A 7,461-nucleotide genomic window follows, 5' to 3' on the forward strand; every position below is an offset into this window, starting at 1 on the left:
TGAGTACGGATTCGGGCGGAAGTTCACCGCCGCTGGTCGCCGCGAGGCTCGGGAGAGGTAGTTTTTGAAAATGTATTGTAAATTATCTACTCGCCTTTGATGTATTGTACGCGGCATGAACGTTCAGTGGCCTACGCTCTACATAATGCAAGTATTTGTTTGCCAACCTCAGACACCCCTTTCAGGGACCCTTTAATAATAAACTAGTTGGTGGTAGAAATGTGATTGTGTGAATTTTCTCATTTGCAAACTAGAATGTTTTAAAATGTTTGTCTGGGGGAAAACAAAATATATATGCCAATTAAGCTCACATCCCAAGAGGGATGTTTACGGATATTCCTCGGACATCCGCCTGCGGATGTCCGCCAGCCATCCGATAAAGAACGTCCATCGGACATACACAGAATCTCCGATGCGTATATCCGAATATGGACATACGTAGGCATGCCCTATGGACATCCCAGCCTGGCACTGGAGATTCGGACCTTACTCGGACCTACCATGGATATCCGTGGTTGACATGAACCTGGGTGGTTGATCTTGATCAACACCTATTAAGATTAGATCCACCTTAAAAGTCTCTGCAGAGTGAAATTCAGGAACGATATTCTGCTGCAGCGAATGCATTCCTTCTCAAAGTGAAATGCTATAGCGGTCAAATCTCGTTATGACTGCTACAAATTTTCACGGTTTCCATGCTCAGTACTAATGGACGAAAATTTGGAATTCCATGCAAGTTCCATGCTGTAAACCGTTTGCACGCAGCTGTATGTAGCAGTTTTGCACTGCAAGAAATAGAGGTAAGAAGCAAGCTCACAGTTCAAGCAAAGTTTTATTCCCTGAATATATGGTACATTCCAGCACCAGCACCAGTACTTGTAGTGACGATTTCTGTTCACATTTGCAGACATTGCATTTGGAGCATCACAAATGCAGGAAAATCAGTAATCTGAAACTGAAATGTTCAGACCAGCAGAACATATCTTATTAATGTGCAACCCACCATCATTAACACTGCGCAGTACAACCAGTATACTACTAGTTAAAATTAGGCTGTATGACTAAGGACCTAATCGTATATGTTCAAGCTCCCACTGCCTAGCACCCAGCAATTTACCGACAGCCCACCAACATCAAATCTGAAGCAAGTACTATACAGGCATCAGTTCCCCACTTCCTCTGGCAGAATAAAATCAGCCCTGCTCTAGCGGCTACGACTACTGACCTAGGACTTGACAAATTCTAAAATGAAACCACACAGAATAATAATAGTTCCTTTAATTTTCATCATGAAGGTGAGGAAGGCACGGAGAAAAAGCTGAGAAGCAGCCTGACTAGCTCCGGCTTCCCAGAAATACTTTGGCGATTGTACAGCATACCAAAGTGCACTTAACTCAAGATCAAAAGATGACATGTACAGCAAATTAGACAAAGAGCATTAAGCAGATAAAAAGGATAGCATTATTAACAGCAATTCAATGCATTTTCATTGGAAAGAAATATTTAAAAGAACACTAACACTTCCATTAAAAAAAATAAACCCTGATACCTACAGAAAGCAGTTCCAGTTGAAACAGTATGTGTCATATTGATGAAAAACTGAGTAAGTAAGCTTAAATTGCATAACAATTTTTAGAAGTGGTGAAAAAACACATACATTTAAATCTACTACAGTGATTGTGGCCCTTTCACAAAGAGCAGATGTTGTGGCCCGATGATGCACAAAAAATGATAAAAATGCCTACACAGTTGTTACGAGTGAAAAATACACTCATACTTTAAGAACTTTCCTTGACAAAGGTTTTTTGTTCAGTAGCTTCCTTTTTGCATGTGCCTCAGTTAAATTTTTTGTGAAATTTGCCAAGAAAGGCCTCATGAATTTTCTTAGAAGTAAATTCAGGAGAACCATTTTGTGTGACACACTCTTATTCATGCTGCAGTCAAAAAAAGGATTCCTCATAAGTGCAGGGAGCACTGTGCTGGAGAATCTCTTCAATGGTTGCAGCCCTTTCACAAGGACAGCAGCTGCTGTAGAGGCTGTACTTTCAAGCAGGCTGACAAACCCAACAAACGCCAAAGTGGGATAAGAAAGCCCTCCCCGATCAACTCCTGCAATCAGAGCAATTGTGGTTGAGCTTGATTTTAGAGCCTGTATCTTTGATAGGCAGCCTTCACAGCTCAAATTATCTTGCACTGCTCTAACAAGGAACCCAGCAATCAGTGCCAGAGTGCTCGTTTGCATACTTTGTCGAGGTGGACCTGGGAAAATGAAGAAAGGTTGGAAATTAGTATGAATGATTCAGTAGCAACATAAAAAATTGTACTACAATGCAGTCTGCCTCCACTGCGGCAAAGTGAACTAATTTCAGCAATTTATAAATGTGTCAGAAAGCAACAGCCACTAAGCAGCTATAACAGAGGACTTATGACTGCCACTCAAAATTTCTTGTTTTGATGCAGCTGCATGTCAGCTTTCGACACAAGTCCTAAAAATTCTGGATAGACTTTACCTTCATGACATGAATGTTTTCATAACAGAAACCTCTGTGAGTAATGGACAGTGATAACTAATAAAATGATGCAAACACACTTGGGTAGCGCTCCAGTGCAGCCAGGTGAGGAACCAGAAGCTTCTTGATGTCTTTCTGGGGTGCTGCTACTGATGCAAGTTGCGGGGAAAGAGTTGCGGCCTCCCCAACGGGGCCTATTACACTGCCCACATTGCCACTTGGGGAAGAATGGATAATGCCTGTCACTAAAATCTTCTGAAGTGATGACAGTGCCGCATAGGCATCAGTTTTATCGTTTAATCCACTGAGTTGTCATTTGGTTGAAAACAAGGATTCCACATCGGCGCTGGAGAACTTTCCAGTTAAAACGAAATGGAACCCAAGGCTAAGGAGATGCCTGGTGCAAAGCACAGTTGACATTGTAGTGATTCTGAGTGCCTCGTATGTTTCCTCGGACAAGAACTCGAGCTTGAATGTGGCATACTTCTTCCATTTTCCGAAATAGGCAAGGCACTCATTTTCAAACCAAGTGAGCCTGCAGGAATAAATGATGTATAATGTGATCACTTAGAAAGTTTTGCTTAGCATATATATAAGCCACAAAAGTTTCAATTTTATCGGGAAAGAATACCCATGTACAAAACCGTGCATCTCAAGGAAAGTGTGGCCACTCATATGCTTTCACATAAATGCAAGATAAATGGCAATCACAAGCAGCTTATCACCTGGCATACCTTTCGTCATCTGGACCATAAAATGGCATCCTCAAGGGGCTCTTGCTCAACCAGAACAGTGTCATGCTTTTAACATTGTGGACACTGAACCACTTGTACACAAGCTCCATAAATTCGATGGTTGGAAGAGACCCATCGAATCCACAAGCACCAAGCTGGCATCCATGTTTTTCGAGAAACCTGAGGACTGACGTTACCTAGAATGAAATTATATTCCTGTTGATTATCACCAGGCTGACCACTGTCACACTGCAGGGGTGAGAAATGTGCATTATTGCTACAAATAAACGAATCTGTGTTCTTTACCTGAGGAGAAAAGATGGCAACCGCCCTGGTGACAGACATCTTCTCAAAGTTACTCGGCCAAAGGGGCTTTTTCGTCAAGCACCTGATGAGCTTGAAAGCACCTTGCTTTTCTTGTATGCCATGTAGGTTCCTGTGACAAAATTCAATGTTACACTATGTTTTTGTAAAGGCAAGAAAAGCTACACTTTTACCTCAGGTAGTCTGGAACGATCAGCACTCCATTATTCCTGAAAATCCTTCTTGTGTCCAGGAACTGATTCCTTACGTTCTTGATTACATGGCAATAATGAAATGAAAGGAAGAGTGGCCGATCTGGATCAAGAGGGTGGCTGGACGGAAACAGTCACTACTGTTAGCAAGTCAGTGAAACTGTTAACCGTACATATTTGCTTTTAGCATATTTTGCTGTTATGATAGGAGATCTATCCATAATAAAAGGCTTTGCAACGTATACCGAAAGTCTGGCTTAGCAACTACTCACGTGACAACAGGAAGTATATGGCCGCCGGACAAGCTGGCAAAAAACTTGCAGTTAGTGCTGTGGTTATCAGCAACTAACCTCACCACCTGAAAGCCGGCTTCTTCGATTGATGTCATCACTTGCAGAGCAAGGAGCTCGAGCTGCTCTCCTGTCAGACCCTTAGTGAAGTAATACCCTACAGGGAGCCTGAAATTTTTGTAAAAAAACTCAGTGTCAGGTGAATGACAAGATATTCTCTTGCGGGATTGAAAACAATTTGCACAGGTCCACGTGACGCTCATGTGCACTAGCCAAATATCCTATATACCTGTAGTGGGTAGAAAGTCCTACAAAGACAAAACAGAGCAGATGAGTTGCGAGTTCCTCTTCTAAGCCAAAGTCCACTTCAGCTCCTCCAAGGTCCACCAATCCAAGCACGGCATCTGACTGTTTCTGATAAACAGGGACATCTCGTCCATCACTAGGGATCCACAGCGAGTCTGCAAGAATTACACAAGACCATGGCTCTGATATTTTCACCTCTAGGGAAAAAATTACTTACCTCTTTGGAGTGCAGTTTCACTTCTGCGTGAAGGCGCTGCTTGATGAGAGAGGACACTACTTCTCCAGTACATGCACCAATGTACCGCTTGAGAGTAGACCGACTTGGCAGAGACAAGACACCAGTCTCCCGAAGAAGGCGGTACCCTGCTGGTGACTTTGCATGCCAAAGAACGCATTTGCGTATTGTCTCCTCTCGCCATCGCCCTTTTTTTTCTGCTCATGAAAGCCAGCTACTCTTGAAGAAAGAGTGCTTTTTCATTGTTCTCCTCCACCTTTTCCTGCAAGTATGACATTGAATAACACGTCGCAGGCTGCATGCATGAATGGGAACTTTTGTAAAAGAATGTTCAAATAGAGATCAGTTCGTACCTGGAGGACTGCGACGTTTGTTTTCTTCATCAAAACTTCCATCTTTTTTGTCTGCTGTTTCAAGACAGTGAGCTCTCCTTGCAATTTTTCCTGCTTTTTCCGGAGCCTTTGACATTTCCGGGTGAGGTTTTTCACTTGCCTCAGAAGATTTGTCATCCGTGAGAAAGAAAGCCTCATCTGAACTGCACATGGCCTGGTCGCCTTTGATGAACTTGTGAGGCTGTGGGAGGACTTGCTACGCTCGGGCTTCTCATATGTTTCAGGAAAACAAAAAGCAGATTCAGGTGAAGGCAGATATGGAAGCACAGATGGAAATTCACTCACAGGTACCTTCACCGGTGGTACCTGTGAATGACCTTGGGAAAGTAGCAACAGTGCTTCTGTCAATATTCCAGCATCTTCATGGGCTGTATCACTGTCAGACACACCTATGCTTGTCTGTTGGTCGGTCCTTTCAGATGGAGAGCAATCAGGGTTGGGGATGTCTGGCCTGGAACATTAAGAACCTCTTTTGTATATATATGTTTAGTGGTTTTCGAGTTAAGTGATGAAGCCTATATTAGACACAATATTCAGGTGAGCCCAAATGGAGAATATTGATGCAAAACATTTGCTTAGTTCTCTTGGCCTTCATATGAGGCTTGCTTCCCGACAGCCCCTGCACAGCATTCCTTTTCACAGCTTTTCGCTCCTTCTTGGGTGGTTCCTGCAGGTAGACTGGGTAACTTGGGAATATTGAAGGTATGGCATCTGGTTTCAACTTTCATATCCTCAATTCTTCCCTGAAGTCTTCAGGTTTGAAATGCAAGCTGCAGACCTTGCTGCGGTCGCTCGGCACCCATGGCTGCTTCCCTGGGCCTGCGAATATATGTGTGTGTAATGTTTTGCATCACAAAGTTCTGGTGGCAGGCAATGGAAGCAGAAAATTTACTAATAATGGGGAGACCACTGCATGACACTTAAGGAATGCTTGTAGGCTGAGTATCTAATCACTACTCCAATTTACTACCGGCTGTATGCGTTAACGACAGCTGCACTTGTACCTGTCGCCTTTGATGAGAACGACCACGCTGTTCTGCCGGGTTAGTCATAGTTTTGTCAAAGCACAGCGTTCGCACAAAACAGAGTAAAATGCACTAAAACAAGCTTCTCATCAAAATAAAACGTGTACCCCTGCCACGGCCATGTGCACGGCTTGGTCAGGCTAGAGCATGACAAAAGGCAAATGTAGTTGCTCAGCACTGTAAGCGACGTCCACGAGCCTCGCTTGTGTTTCTAGCCGTCAGCAAACATACTACACCAAAACACAATAGTCTAGCTTTCTAGCTGCATATCGTAGACAGGTAGACACGTGACGTGAAAACTGACTAGTCATTTAGCCAATTCTCACGGTGTATGGAATTCAACTTTCTCAGCAGCTTACCTTCTGCCTGTCGAGAGATCTTCTTCAACCACTCGTGTCGAATTTCGGTAACGGGAAACTCGTGGAACGATATCCCAGTCGTGATCCTTGCCCGCCGCCCTCTTGACTTGCAGAAAAGAACGCAACAGTGCACCATAGCGGGAAACGGTGTTAATGCTGCCATGCCCTAATGCTGTTGTTGACTGCATTCGCTAAGAGTGACTTTAGATGGGGGTAAGTTGCAGCTCCACGGCTTGCAGCGGCAGTTTGGCGAACTAAAAAAACTAGACAAGCAAAAGCAAATCTGTCGACAGGGGGGAGCGCCAGCATGAACAGGTCGGAAGTTTATAGAGGGGGTCGTGATTTTACCGCACGCTATCACGTGGTGTGATCACGGGGGGGACACACTCTCTTTTTTTTACTATATCTTTACTTGTTAAGACTAGGCTTCAAGGTTGTCGCCGGCCGCTCCCTCCTCAGTTTTTTTTTCCTCCATGGTTCCAAAAGACTGTAAAGTGAGCAGGATGAGACTAATATACAAAGGCAAGCAAGGGCGTCCGCAGAATTTTTTGCAGGGGGGGGCCCCATTGGTTGTTGGCGCCGGAGGGGGGGGGGGGTATGTTCGTAGCAAAAAGGCACTATTTGCGGAGTAAATTTATTTATTTATATGCAAATAAAATAAATAAGTAAAATACACACATGAAAGAAAAATTACATACAGCAAATTAAAGCGAGGCTAGGAGAGATACATTGGAGTTTATCAACGAAGAAACAATTAAAATTAATAAAAATGCAAAAAGATACTATCACTTCGTGGAGAAGAGTGCTCAATCTTGCTTCATACGGGTTCTCGACACACCCGGATTGATGACCAGCACACAGCACAATATGTTCACAAACACGCAACGACAGTCACTCAGTCAGTCTTCCTTGAACAGAAACTGTAGACGCCTCGGATTTTTCTGGGCGAATTGCGTGATGACACTGGTGATAAATTCATTTCTGTGCTTCATTACACGCTCTCGGTGCACACTCATCATACAAAGGCCGTCCAGTCTGTCGTTTGTCATCGTTGAGCGTAGCCACGTTTTCACTCTCCTCATTGTACTGAAGGAG

At 43.7% G+C, this 7,461-nt stretch overlaps 1 pseudogene; it reads right to left on the bottom strand.

Moving 5' to 3' along the window:
* Positions 1 to 1,771: 1,771 nt before the first annotated feature.
* LOC149357299 (uncharacterized) lies at positions 1,772 to 6,502 on the bottom strand (annotated as a pseudogene).
* Between the last annotated feature and the right edge of the window lie 959 nt (positions 6,503 to 7,461).

This window comes from Amblyomma mixtum, chromosome 3 (genome assembly GCF_055824585.1).
Source record: "Amblyomma mixtum isolate Tamu chromosome 3, ASM5582458v1, whole genome shotgun sequence".
NCBI classification, from domain to species: domain Eukaryota; kingdom Metazoa; phylum Arthropoda; class Arachnida; order Ixodida; family Ixodidae; genus Amblyomma; species Amblyomma mixtum.